This window comes from Poecilia reticulata, chromosome 20 (assembly GCF_904066995.2).
Source record: "Poecilia reticulata chromosome 20, P_reticulata-male-v2, whole genome shotgun sequence".
Classification (NCBI taxonomy): domain Eukaryota; kingdom Metazoa; phylum Chordata; class Actinopteri; order Cyprinodontiformes; family Poeciliidae; genus Poecilia; species Poecilia reticulata.
Window position 1 is genome coordinate 16,730,566 of NC_088849.1, and position 14,984 is coordinate 16,745,549.

At 39.0% G+C, this 14,984-nt stretch overlaps 2 long non-coding RNA genes across 7 annotated transcripts in view; one reads left to right on the forward strand and one right to left on the reverse strand.

Annotated features, from left to right (window-relative positions):
• Positions 1–14,984, forward strand: part of LOC145549321 (uncharacterized) — a 58,005-nt gene that overhangs the window by 22,003 nt on the left and 21,018 nt on the right. For 2 of the 4 annotated variants that reach the window (XR_014085236.1, XR_014085237.1), the window contains exons 4-5: positions 7,932–8,062; positions 8,606–8,694. The exons of the other annotated variants lie outside the window; for them this stretch is intronic. This is a non-coding gene — a long non-coding RNA (uncharacterized LOC145549321). Of the gene's footprint in view, positions 1–7,931; positions 8,063–8,605; positions 8,695–14,984 lie in introns of those variants that run through there. 4 annotated transcript variants of the gene reach the window in all.
• The window catches only part of LOC145549320 (uncharacterized), a 41,203-nt gene that overhangs the window by 6,425 nt on the left and 19,794 nt on the right, over positions 1–14,984 (reverse strand). For 2 of the 3 annotated variants that reach the window (XR_014085233.1, XR_014085234.1), the window contains 3 exons: positions 9,479–9,541; positions 8,813–8,850; positions 8,593–8,670 (listed from right to left, as the gene is read on the reverse strand). This is a non-coding gene — a long non-coding RNA (uncharacterized LOC145549320). Of the gene's footprint in view, positions 1–8,592; positions 9,542–14,984 lie in introns of all 3 variants that reach the window. The other variant, XR_014085235.1, reaches the window with a different exon arrangement.

The window sequence follows — 14,984 nt, forward strand, 5'->3', positions numbered from 1 at the left end:
ATTTAGTTTTGGGGACAATCAAAAGGAACCCAACGCCTTAAGGATAAAATAAAATCCACTGGTTTCAATTTGATTTGGCATGTGTGAGATAGAAACTGCAATGGAACCACTGCACATCTGCAAAGCAATTTTTTCCCCCAACATGAGACAGCTGATTTTTGTAACAGCACAATCTATTTTTCGCTTCCACAACAAATCTAATGAAGATACAAAGATTAGAAGATCATGCCGTTGAGTTAAAAAGTGAAAATAAAACACTTTACAAAAGGTGAAAAGATGCTTGTGATCAACGTGGACTACAAACATGAATCAGTTACACAAGATCAGTCAAGAAAAATGGTCCAGAATTCCAGTAAACCATAGTGAAAGGTTTGAGGAAGGACACCCAGAAGCACAGAAAAAGATTATCTTCTTATGGGGGGAAAGGAAACAAAAACAGACCAGAGAAAATAAATGGCAACAATACAATTCAAAACAATTGACAGCTTCATTGAGAAATGAGATGCACATTTACCTTAATAACTCCTTTAATTTTGACGTCATACTTTTTTTAGCACTAGAAATATCAAGAAACAGCTAAATGTATATTTATTTTATGCAAAAGCTGACTACAGTTTTCTATCAGCCAGCTGACCTGCAGTGTACTGCAGCAGGTGGGGTAAGGGCATTACTGCATCACTCCAGTTATTTCAGGACTTTTGCTGACATCATTTCAGCCGTATGAATGATATGATGGCTTTGAAACCTTCAAGTTTTGTCAAATGCTTACTAAAGAAGTAACAAAAGCATTAAATGACAGATGGTGAGGAAATGTTGAAAAGCTGTGTTTAAAGTCTGATTAGGTTTTTTTTTTCTTTTTTTTTTTTTTTACAATTAATTATCATAACACCTGTAAGTCTAAATGAAGCTGGGTACTTTCCCTGTAACTGTTGTGGTGACCAGTTTTTATTTTTTTGTCCTTGTTCCATCTGAGCACAGAAATAGAAATTGAAAAGGGCTAACCTTAGAAATGCTCAGGCAAAGTGGACTGTAACATAGATATGTAGTTTTGCAGAGTGAGAGAGAAGGCTATGGATTTTAATCCATCAGTCGATAAAGGTCAGTGTTCAAAAAGGCTTTATTCCTCAGCTCCACATCAAAGTGTAAATCCGCTGATTGCAGGCCCTCAATGGGGAGACAACAAGGCTCCATTTGTGGTCTGTTTCTATGGCTCAGTGTGTGTAAGGCTCCGCGTGCGCAGACCCATAATACAGGGGGTTTCTATCAGGGGCCCCCTAGATCAATGGGCCGCATGACCTTTGCATTGTGCTGCCGGCTTGGCCCGTGATGTCATGCCATCTATCCGGTGGCTCCACTTAAAGGGGTGAAAGAAAAGCAAAGCAAAGTCCCACACCTTCCACCCACTGAGTTGCAGAAAAGATAGCATGAAAGGCATCATCTGCAAATGTATCCACCTGAAACCGGATTTATTCCCCTTAAACCACCTCGACAGATTTTGGTGCCTCTCTGAGAACTCGGTAGACGCTCAGACTGAGTCTGACTGCGACACTGACGGCTCCAGGTTATGGCTCGGTCACTGCTTGAATGCATGTTTGTTAATGTTAACAAAAGTCCTGCGTGCCGATTCAGATAGTCCCATCACTTCTGGAGTGTTGTTCAGCATTGATCTATGGCTACTGAAATTAAACATGGTGGAGCAGAGACTCTGTGCCGAGAGAAAAGAGAAGCCCTCTCATTGTTCCCGAGTGAAAGGTCCTCTTTGTAGCGAGGAGAGACGATGGCAGCTGGTAGGTTCTTCCCTCTATAGAAGATAGAGCACTTTCACAGAGTTGTGGAGTGCATTTGAATGGAAATCTAAAGAGGTAGGCGTGAACCATTTGTTTTGCCGTGTTTGTGTTTGCTGTCAACATGTCTGTCTCTGTTGTGGGGCGGCCCCTTTTTACTACACAAAGTGACTAAACCCCCACAATCTCCGCATCCCTGCCCCCCCCCTCTCTCCCCCCCAAAACCAAGACACATTCAAGGGGTAGGAAGAGTTACCCCCAAAAGAGAGTGGAGGAGCCATCTTTGTCATGATGACAGATGTTGTAATTGCCAACTGATGGATCACTTGTCAAGGGTGTCATTAGGACTTTGGTGGCCAAGCGCAATGGAAGAAGAAAAGGGGTTAAAAAGAACAAGTGGGAAAAGACAGAGCTGGCTCAGGCGGGAATGGATGGCAGATCAGGTCACATATATTAGCCCTTTGACTAATAATGTGATTGGCCACGCATTAGAGGAGACACCATCAAGAATAAAAGGGATTCTGCCGCTGCCTCCTTGTGATGGCATGAAAAGTCTAAAAGATGGGGCGTCTTAACAAAACAAACCCTCTGTGGTGTCCCTTAAAGCCCCATCTCGCACTCTGGCATTGTGTTTCAAGAGATGGACTTTGTGTGACAAATGTTGTCCACATGTAGATTCTCCCACAAGTGCTTTCCGCCCCCTCCCCAATTCTGCAAGTGGATTCAGAAAAATATTTAAAAATGTACCCCATAAAGGGGAAAAAGCCAACAGGATCTCTAAGGAGACTGTCATGAGGCACATTCAGTGTCATTTACCAAAGTGAAGTGTTACTCAGGACCAAAGTGAATTGTCAGTTTGTTTATTCTTGCCATTTGATTGTGCAAGCCACCCTCCACCACCACACACATGCACACCCACGCACACATACGTATGCACACACCAAAAGCTCCCCAGAGGTCAATTAGGACAGACAAGGGGCTTTCAAACAAAGGGTGCTAGTGGCCCAGAGCAGCCAAGGGAGTGACATAATTAACAGTTATAAAGTACTTTGCTCTGTTAATTTAATTAGTTAATCCTTTTATCAGTGATGCTTTGTGGAAGTGACTCATTACGGGGCTCCTCTTCCGCTGTCGGGGCTGAACGCTTGGTAATGGAGCTTTGCAAGTGATCAGATCTGCGAATGGCCTCGGTGGCACACACAGAGGGCCCAGAGCTGTGGATTTTATTTGGAACGTCCTATGTTGATTTTCTACACCAGCCTGCAGCCATGGCGGGGTGTGCAGTGGTTTGTAGCATTCATGGCAGCTGGATGTTTTCCACATTTAGTCACTTTGCAGCCAAAAACTTTGATATTATTTTATATTTTAATGGGGTATTTTTTATGTGGGTTTACACCAACACAAAGTGGTACAGCATTATGAAATGGAATTATAATGAGATAACATTTCAAATAGTTTTTTGACAAATTTTCCAGAAGCTCCGGCACATGTTCATATAAGAGACGACCTGAGTGTGATTTAATGTAAGCGTGCATACACTGTTCTGTGATAGAGAATGTCAGATTCATGCAATATATTAGATTAGATTGATGATTTATGAAGTTGAGGAGAGGTTTAAAGCAAGGTTATGCTCTAAAATAAAATCAAAAGTTTTGAATATTTCACATGGCCAAAAATTAAAAGTACATGGAAGAATTGCTACAACCTACAAAGACATTGTCATCCAACTAAAATGACAATTCAGGAAATTAAAGGCTCAAGAAAAAAAAAAAAAAAAAACCATAAGAAAAGCCAATGGTAATTCCAGAGCAGCTGTTTGAAAATCTGAGGACAAGATAACTATTAGTGGTCCACTCCACAAATCTGATCTTTTTGGCAAAAAGAATAACCATTGCTAGAAAGCCAACTGAAGTCAAGGGTGACCTATGACACAAACTACATAGGAGAACATCTGGAAAAGATTTGGTTACGTGAGACAACGATAAAGGCTTTTACCTACAAAATATTGTATGCATATATCAACACAGGGGTTTGAGAACACTTACCAGACATTTAAGATTTTTGGTTGTAAAAAAATGCTCAAATTGTAGCTTTTTTCTTTAAATTGCTTTTTCTTCCTTTCCAAATGGATAGTACTTTGTCCAAGTCTATCGCATAAATTCCCAACAATTTTGCACCTGAAATGAGGTGAGATTCCTGTGCATTATTAGATACTTGAAATCAAACGAATGTTACGCCTTCATGTCCTTCTTTGAACACTCCCCAAAAAAGCATATCTGTATTTGCACTCTTGAAATTATTCAAATGAGCAGAACTTGTTGCTACGTGTATTTTACACTGCCACTTGAAGTGTTAACAATAACGTGCATGTAATCCTGTGTGATGTCGATGTCACCTCCTTTCAGGTGCAGCACCTTTGAACATCAAATATTTATTTTTTATTTTTTTGAAAATGTCTAGCTAATCAGCTCTGCTGCCCCCTGTCAGGCGGTTGAACCTGCCGTCCTTGGATCAGGTAAAGCTACAAGACACCCTCCAGCCCTTCCCCTGGCAGCACTTTACACAGCCGTTTAACTCACGCCCAGGGATAACACTGTGAGGCAACTTTAAAATTTACCTCCAAATATTCACAGAGGAAAGAAAAAAAATAAAAAAATCATCATCCAGCTCTGTGTGTGCCGTCACCCCCCATTCTGTATTAAAGTGGAACACAATGTCCCGCTGATTGCTACAAGCCTCACAGTCACAGCATAAAACCATTACTGATGCGCATTCTGGGTTGCAGGTAGAATTTTGTGCCACTGCATGTAAATATTCTGCCACACAGTTTGTGTAACACCTTCACATTTGCGATGGTGCATTTTGTTGATAAAACATGAGCAGCGAATGTGGCGTGTCTGTGCCGCACGACGGAACATTAAGCAGCGCCTCTTTCTTCCTGAAGCACATTTGTCACACCTTGGGTAATCATAAGAAGACCCCGGTTGTAATAACTCAAGAACACTGCAGTTGTCAAGTTTGCCTAACCAAGGCAGTGACTGACGGATGACAAAAGAACAGAACCCAAAACGATAGTCCTCGTCTGACCAGATGGCTGATTGTTTGCTTGTGAGAGAAGAAAAATGCGTGTCACTGATTGCAATCATCCTCAACCATCGCGGCCTCATTAGGCAGCATTTGGAAATCGTGACAATGTGGGCACAGAACCCTTGTTAGTTACCATCTTAATGTGGCTCCGGACCGACACGTCTTCCCAAACATGTCAAGAGGAAGTCCGAAGGCATGTTATACCGACTTCAAATTAGCCTCCAGTTAATTAGGTGCACCTGCTTGAGCTTGCTCTGCAGCACTTCCTCTTCTTCTCCTCATCAAAACCGATCAGCGTACTGATCGTCGGTGTTGGTGTGTAATTTACCTCAAGTACAGCAAAGAAATACTTGGATCACAAGCCTTACAAATGTTCCATAAAAGCTTCGGTGTCTAAATGCATTAAGTTGTTTTTACCTATTAAACATAGAAAAGAAAAGCTTGCAAATTATTAAATGTAAAAATGTCAAACGATCCTATTTCATTGTTCAAGCTCTTAATGAGGAGGAGACCCTTTAATGCATTTAATCAAATGCTGCAATCAAGTGTTTGATTTTTGACATTGTCACGCTCTACTCTAGTGGTTACGTTTGTATTTGGCGATATTCTCAATTGCATAGTGCTGTTGAGGAAAAGATGAAGTGTTAATCCAATATATTTAATTGGAAGTTATACACTTACACACAGAGCTGTGAAAAGATTTGTTCCATTTTAGTTTTATTGCAACACATCAACATCTACAGAAGTTTAAAATCAGGCAAAAATACCCCGAGTGAAACAAAAAACGCAATTTCATTTACGGTATTTCATTTATTCAGGGAACCAACCCATATAAACAATTCAGACCCTTCGTGCAAAAGTAATTGCCCCCTTAGCCAAATAACTGTCTGTGTTCCTTTTACACCAGCAACTAGCATATCAAGTATTTGTGATCATTTTTATTGAGCCTATAACATTTCTGTGGTTTATTTAAGCCACAGACCTTGTCTGGACCACTTCAAAAAAGAAAAAAAGAAAAAAAAAAAAACACAAAGCAACTCAAAACAATCATCAATGGGATTATGTCCTTTTTCCGAAATGATATCCTAGTTTTACACCTGATGTAACAGAAAGCACAGCTTCTGAAAAGGTCCATATTTATCTGATGTGTTCTGAGAATATTTGCTCAAAAATTTGTTTGCTGTAATCAAGTGCATTTGCATTATTTTTGGTCAGCAGTCGTTTTCACTTTTGACAGCTGTCTGCCTCATTCTTGAGTCATAAGCCTTTACCTTGACCAAGTCAAGTTAAAACTTCAGTGTTTTAGATGTTGTCCTTGTTGACCTCCTGGAAGAGTCGTCAATACACATTCGAATTTATGTTGGACAGTTTACCATTGTTTCATGCCTCATGCGGCTTTCACTTGTTGTCATTGGAGCCTTAAAATTGGCTATGTGACCCTTTCTATGCTGATAAATGTCATTGATATCTTGAAAATCGATTCTTTAAATTTTAGACAGGGTCATTATATGTTGTTTTTTTTTAGCTGCTTAGCTTATTCTATTTTGTTTGAGTTTTTTAACAAAACTGTTATGTTTGAGTAAACAAAATGTGAATAAGGTTTGTTAGACTTCTCAAGTTTTCTTCAAGAATCTTGTCTCGTCTCATTCCTAAGACGTCAACGTTGACTATTAGCTTGTCTGTAGTTTGTAGATAATCAGATGCAGATTTCACAAAAGCAATCTGAGTCTACTTGCGTCTTTATCAATGTGTCCCTGCTTAAATCTTATTTTTGCCAACATAATATTTGTTGTGCATGTACTTAAGCCATAGCATATCAGAAACTGGTATCAGTTTCCAATTTGTTGGTGGATTAACATTTGAATGAAAAAGGATGACAAGTAATCATATTAATTCTCAAATCTCAGATATGAGGAATTATGACTCCTAAGATATTCAAATTAACTTCAGCGGGTGGATTTTATGTATTGATTTTCAAAAACTGCATTTTCTTACAGAAAAGAGTAACTTGATGAATGAAAATGATTTTCTATGATGTGTTTTCAAAGCTTGTGCGAACGCTAGGTACAAGTCAGCACAAGATGGTCTGTTTGAAACTAAAAAAATACAACACAGAAAATGAGTAAAATAACTACTCTACCAAAAACATATATAATGAATATCCACCTATAAACCTGAACATATAGGACTTAAAAACATTTCAACCACATCGTTAACATCAAAATATATTAAAGAAGTCCAGCACATGGACAAACTGACTTTATTGTAGATTTAATCTACTGCATGCATACATAATAAATGCTAATGTAGTGCTATAACCAACTCAACTATAGGCTATACCATCAAGTTTATGACTCCCCCCATCAATGAGAAAATGCCTTCTTTATGATTTCTGGCAGTCTTTGATTGGGGATTTGTGCCCAAATGAAAATGCATTTGAAATGAGCAGCCCTCTGTGGTTCCCACAGTGTGCAAAGATGGCATACAGCAATAATCTTAAAAAAATGTAATTAAACACAGATAAGATTAATACAATCAGGGAGAGATGATTGAAAGATGCTGTTGTTGTGTAGGAGGGTGGTCAGGCCCCGGGGCCCCGAGACCCCCCAAAAAAACGGGTAAAAACGAGGCGAGGAGCTGCGGGGAGGGAGGGGGGAGGCCTTCGCGCTGGGATTAGCTCGGCCAGGTGGGGGAGCTTCGTGGTTGGAGCATTTAAATTAGCGGTGAGATGACAACCCCCATTAGGAGGGATTAAAGGCCTGCTGGCAGGCAGAAATGCACTGGCACTGGCAGGGGCATCCGTCACGGAAAACCCAAGGCAATGTGGCACAAGTCAGTCACTCGACAGCTGCTGTGGCCCTCATTACAATCACACTTGACAATGTAAAGTAATCTAGTTGTATTTAAATTGCTTTTTGATCAAAGCACAGGAGGGTATTTTTTATTTATTTATTTATTTTTTCCGCAATTACAGATGTAACATCACGTCATAGTTTCATCCTGATCCTAGAGCACTGTAAGTTTAGGTCTGGCTGTCTATTGATTTGTTTAAAACTCTAGACGCCAAGCCACGCGGCGTCCCTTCATGTTGACTCAACAGAACAAGACCCGAGTTCAAAGGTGAGATCGTGGACAAGTTCAATCGCCGTGGAAGTCCCTGCAGAGAGCCTGTCTGTTGGTGAAAATATGCGGTAAGAGTAATCATTGGCTTACAATGCCGCTCTTTGTTTCAGACGCATTCTCCAGTTATGGAGGCAAAAACGAAAACAAAGCCATAACCAGCAATCCGATTAAACCAATCTCTTTTTGGGTCTTGATTAACATACATTTACATGAGAATAGCCCACCACGATCAAACGGTGGTAGGTGAGTGTGGTACCCTACGCGGCATGATGGCCCCACACCACAATCGCAGCAACGAGACTGTTTGGCCTGCAACCGTCATCGTAAATGTGTCATTTCTCCCGCGGCAGCTTAAAAACATGAAGTTTTAAAGCTCACCACCCACTGCCCTTGGAGCTGGGATCAGGGCGTGATCAGAGGATCGTATCTCTATGCAAACTAACGATGACAACTTCCAGCTAGACATGAAAACAGCTGAGGGGAAAAAAAACCCCCAGAAATATCAGGCAGAGGGGATCTCATATTTGAAACCCTACTGAAAAGAAACTCTGAAAAAATATATTTTGTAGTTTTTTTAATTGGTAACAGTTGTTCTTACCTTGTGACTGCAGGTAAGGCTGAGAAATCATGCCAAATTGTCGACTGCTGCTCCAGACGGCATGGTGGGAACTGGATACTAAAAAAAAAAAAAACAGGAAATGGAGACAGACAGCGTCGGATGTCACAATTTGGTATTTCTACAAAGCTCCAGAGAGAAAGGCTAGCCTAAAGCCATCACAGCGTTATAGACAAATAAAGGGAGGACGAGCTGTTCCCACCTGGTCTTTTTTCTCCCCTCTGCAGAGAACCGAACTCTCTGGTGAGCACAGAAAAATCAAACAATTAACAAGAGGGTAGCATTTTTTGCCCTCTGAACCTTGTGGAATATGGCAGCGGTATTTAGAAAATGCTGCTGTCTTTTCCAAGCACTGTAAAATATACCAATGCGAAGAAAAACATTGTTTTATTTTTTAAACAAACAAGAAAAAAAGTTATAATCTCTTTCTGAAAATTATGTATGAGGACATCATATAAACATTCACTCTGATTTTATTTATGAATCCAAATGAAATAAATTTATCTGGTAAAAATTAAGTACAATGTTAAAAGTGGAAAACAGACCAGCCATATGTTTAAGCATCATGCACATTTTTCTCTCACAGATATTGATTTGTATAGATTCAGTAGGGAATACAATGTTAAAAAAAACTCCAATAAAAAAAAAGAAAGAAATGCAAGTTTATGACTCATCCAAAATTGTTTTCATGTAGTTCTGCTCAGCCAGATGGGCATTGAAGCTCCATTTAAAAGGCTAACCGAAGCAGTTTCAGAAGAGAGCGAGCGAGAACATGAATCTACCCCCGTACCGTGTCCGAGTGCAGCGCACTCTCTAAGTGGAAATCTTAACTATGGGACCTCTTCACAGCGAGGAGTTCTCTGCTTACATAAAAGAGCCGGGCGGCGTCTGGGACATTGCACTCGGGACTGGGTCATCCCGGTCCTCTTGTCTGAGTGGAAAAGAGAAAAAACACGGACATTAATGTAAAAGCAAGAAAACAGGGAACATGTTTTTTTATTTACAGATGGGGTTGAAAGTTTCCGGCTGGAGTTGTTTCGTGTGAACTCAGTGTACTTAAATGTGGGACAACACGCAGGGAGTAACAGTTTCTGGACTGTATATTTATTATTTGGAGACATATGTTTTACCATCCTGTGGATCTAAAGTATTGTTTTAGATTTTTTCTTTTTCTTTCGACAATGATATATTTATTGAAGTAGATTCAGGATTTAGACATTATAGGACATAAAAAACATAAATAGCAAAGAAAAATGCTGTAGTTTTTTTTTTTTTTAGATTGTTTTGTCAGATGAAACAAATGGAAGAATCAATATGTTTTATTTTAGGGTGTTCGCTTTGGTTATAAAATGCACTTGCACTGCATGTTGCATGTTGCACTTGCATGTTTATAAAATATATTTTCTGTATTATTTATTAACTTGCAGTAAACTGCTGTATCTCTGCAGAAGACGACTTCAAGACAGTACTGCAAATGGTTCTGTTAGAATTTAATATCATTGAATCGTAATCTGTTTGTCCTGTTAGTTGTGCTGAGACTTTACATTTAATATGAACTGACACTGTGTTCATAAAACAAATTGAACTGAACTGAATATTAGTTCTTTTGCACACTTCCTGGAAAAATTACCAGGAATTTGTCTCGGCTACATTAAAGTGACATTAATATATATATATATATATATATATATATTTTTTTTAAGAATATATATATATATATATATATATATATATATATATATATATATATATAAGTGCCAATATGTAAATATTGGCAAAAATTAAATCAGAACTACTAAACATAAATCATATATACGGTGTAAACAGAGCAGAAAAGAAACTGGATTTTGGCTCTTAATTGTTACCATACTAAATCATAGCTAATGGAAATGAAAAGATTTGATGGTGTGTGTCTAAGAGAAAATAGTCAAACTGACTTCCTTTTTTGGATGAAGCAAAGTGCAGAGAGTGTTTCTGTTAACAAGAAAAAACGTATAAATCAAATGCTTAACCAATATTTGTGACAGCTCGTTAAAAATATCTAATTTATCATTATTTTTCAGGTTTTTCAATCGGTTATTTACCTGAGTGTATATTGGAAGTATCTGTCATACGCAACCTTTTCTTCTTAAATGTTAAAACTGAATAATCAACTTTTTTCCCCATTCCTTTGCAACATTGATTGTACCAAATTTCCTTCTTTTTGGCAATTGTTTTTTTCCGACTCCCTTTGCTCGTTTCATCCTGTCTCTTCACATGAAGCCGAGAACACACACTGTTCAGAGTCCATAGAGCCACTGGAGTCCAGTGTTGGCCTGACCTGTCCACATTTTCTCCAGCCTGTCTCCGTGCTCCCAACATACCCTTGTAAAGCGTAGTGCTTCACACTCAGGCACCCCGACTCAGACTTACGGGGCGCAGGGGGGTGTTTGCTTTGGTAAAAAATGGATGCACTGGTCCTACACTGCCCTCAAATGGCAGCAGCCGCACTCGCACTCGTCATCATTTCTGCCAGTTAAGAGAGGAGTGATGGAGGCTGAGGCCACAGTGAGGCCAAAGACAAGAGGCGCCCAATCTGGAAAATCAGCAGATGCGTGTGTACAGATGAGGCATGTAGCTGGAAGGTTACAGGCAAGTGGCAAGAAATTTGCTTCCAAATGAATTCTCAGTTGTTAAGGGTTTAGTCATTGCATCCTTTGTGAGTTAAAAAGTCAAAACATTTTACATTTTAAGATGTAAAATGTTTTTTTATTTATTATTATACACGATATAATAATGGCGATACATGCATATATAACGTGGAAAATATATATACATGCATATAAAGTAAAAAATATATGTATATGAAGTTAAAAAAACTACATATGGAAATCCACCACATCCACTACACCCCATAAACAAGGGGCCCATAAAATATACTTGAAGTGTGTAGCACTTGATGCACACATTTTCACCACAGTTTTCTTATCAAACATAAGTGGGATTTAGTAGTATTAAATGTATTGCTGATTTAAAAATACTTCCTTAAATAATAACTTGTCTTATATTCTGGATCCATTAAAAGTAGCTATCACACTCCATGAAAGCTATGCTTCTTAGAAAATAAATGCAGCCGTATTAGACTTAGTTCTCCCACCATGAAGTAGAAGTAGAGGATTTTATATGTTCTTTTTTTGAGGAATGTGACAGCTTTGTTAAGTATAATAAATATAAAGATCTCAGAAATATGAGTAACATAAATTATTGATGTTACCTCAATAGGTTAAGGTGTACAAAGTTCAACAATGTGGATTTAATGTCTCCAACTTTGGTTAAAATTGCACATATATTTGCAAATTCTTAAAAACTGCTCAATTCTAAAACTTGTGCAGTTTGATGCTTTGGGCAAAATAGTTTTTAAAATAATTTTGCCAGGATTTCTCTTGCTTGCATACAAATTAATACAACAGGTATAATGCGCATTTCATAAATCCCCTCACCAACAGAAAGGATGTGTATTGTTTGCCTTAAACATACAAAATAGAAATTACATTAAAAAAACAGTAACTATAAAATACAGAAACTTTTGGTACCAACATTTTGTTTTTTGGATAAATGTTATTTCTGTATCTATTGAGAAATGAATTTATCCTCCATAAAAACTCTACTTCTTAGAATGTGTGTGTAGTCATCTCAATCTCCAAACTTCCACAAGAGGGCAGAAGGTAGGTGTCAAATTTGATACAGCAGGTTTAAGAGGAAAGTACAAACTTTTTTTAAAAGAGATAATTTAAAGAGAAATTAAAAAAATATATATACATTTGGTGCCATCTGCTTAAATTACTAGCCATTAAGCCAAAAAGTTAGGATTTTTGGTCATTTGACAGGTCTTAATTGTTTTTCTCTAACCAAAGAACCCCAAAAACATAAAAAAAAGTACCTCAAGTGTAAAACTAGATTCACACATTTTGATTTTTTTTTTATGAAACTCCTATACCCCTGCGTTTTTATGCCAAAAATAATTTTGCTTTTTAAAATGTGCTGGTAGCTTTCATAGACTATGCTTGTCCAAGATGGCTATATGCACCTATGATGATGCAGTTCTTTGAAAAAAGCAACACATTTACTTAAGATGAAAAATGTGTATTAAAAATCATGAATTTGGGATTATAGCGGTAAGCTTTCCAAACCACAACAATGTAAATCTGTTGACGGCTACCGTTTTTCTCTACTTCTATATTTTAACAAGTACGCACACTGCAATAACTCCCATGCAAATAGGCACCAATAAGCAAACTTGCGCACAGTGCTGCATATAGTTCATAAAGATAAATCTAGGCAGTGAGCTGAGGCCCAGATGGCTTAGTCACAATGGCGGTGCAGGGCCGCCTTTGATGGGTGTGAGTGATTGATTTCAGGCTTGACTGGTTCTGATAGAGTCACCTCAGGAGGCGCCTGGCAACCGCAGGCCCATGCCAGAGCCTTTCTGCAAGGAACAAGATGGAGCTCAAATTTGTTGGATGCCCAGCAGCTTCATTCCCTGTCCTCATAGAAGTCCAATACATTCTGGGTACTTAGGAACCACTGGAATTGGATAGATTTTGTCACTAGCTTCAACTTTCAATGGCGAAAAGCAGTTTACAGTGGCGTAATTGGTCATTCAATACGTCCCAGCATGTTATCCTCAACACAAAACACGTCTATTTTCAAGTATTTCTTCTTCGTTTTTTTTTTTTATATCTCATCCTCTGAAAAAGCCCAGAAACAACAGCGAGGCCGTGATTTACAACAAAACCCAAAGATAAGCACAATTGGTATGGTACAGACGACTCACTCAAATAATTCTGCTTGATTTTACATCCATATGGTTTTTCCTTTGTTGCTTTATGCTCTGTTGAAAACGCTGTAATTTGCCCGGCGTGAAGATATTGAGCGATAGCTGTAATGGAATATGACTGTCATCTTGGGGTGACATTTTCAGCACTGCCACTGTGCTGCGACCGACTCCGCTGAGCTTGCTGGGCGGGAGGGCACTGTGTTCTCCAGTAACATATTTGCCCCGGAGTCATCTCAGTTACCCGCTACAGTGTGACATGATTTGACAATCAATTAACCGTCCCCTCGACGAACGAGACCCCTCGATTAGAGCCAGTCCGTGACGTAGCGAAAGATTTTCCTCAAATAGAAGACCAGTCGTTGTAAAAGGAAAAGTTTTGTCTTAAAAATGAGTCTGAATTAACGTTTACTTTGTTCCCGACAAGCATTTTCCTGAAGGAACATACATGCACGGGTTATAGAGAGAAAATAATGAAAGGAGCTGTTAAAAACTACACTCACAAGATGAAAATAGCCTGTAAAAATGAAAAAAATTGACTTAAATCTGCAATTATATTTTATTTCTAATCACACCGCCTAATTGCTTTAACTAAGAAACCGCACTCTGATTTGCCATGGCAGTAGAATTTCCATGGTAATAATTACTACTCCGATGACATTGACATCAGGCAGGTACACTTGGCCTCATTTGAATAATTAACATCTTAAGACGCACTGCTCTTTCTCCGTTTCCCCTCTTTCTTCAATCATCCTCCGTTTCTGCTTCTAATTGTGAGTTGTTGTTTTCTTTAAGGATGGGATTGATGAGGCCTGTGCATAATTTACCAATTAGTTCTACACATGTATGAAACTGCAGCATATAATAACAGTGTCACATTTATTTAAGATTAAAGTTTAATGTGTCTTGCTGCCGATGACTTGAGAAATTAATTTATCTAAGAATATCCCCGAAGCTATTTTTTCTGGAATATGAATTATATGTTAGAATACATTTGAGGAAAGAGCAGAAATATTGTCACCCAAAGTCTTAATTAATATCTACTTTAAATTATGCTGCTGATGGTAAACAAGCTGTTGAAGAAGCTGTTTGAAATCCAAATCTTTTTTTTTTTTTTCTCAGACATAAAAATCTATCAGAGGGGTATAGCTGCCACTCACACAGGCCCGGCTCCAAACAGGCATATATCTCACTGGAGACGGAGGGGCGGGCAGCGAGGTGACAGAGAGGGCAGGACAGCGCTGCCCGCCTGGGGAGTTTGGCATGTGCCCTCCCTGGGCCTCCTGCAGACCTGAGGTCAAAGTAAATAAAGGGGCGATCGCGAACCGCCTCCAGCAACCCCCTTACAAACTCCTTCCCCTGCACCCCAGTAGCAGGAATTGGGCTCTTTATGAAGTAGCCACGCCCTCTCTGCGCTATCCATACCCCTACTATCTATGCCGCCTTTTTCTGCATTCTCCAGCTCCACGTTGAGGCCAAGGCCCCTTTTCTCCACCATGTCTAACATGGCAACAGTGTTGGGCTATGCGATGTGGAATATAGTGAAACATGTGCACTTAAA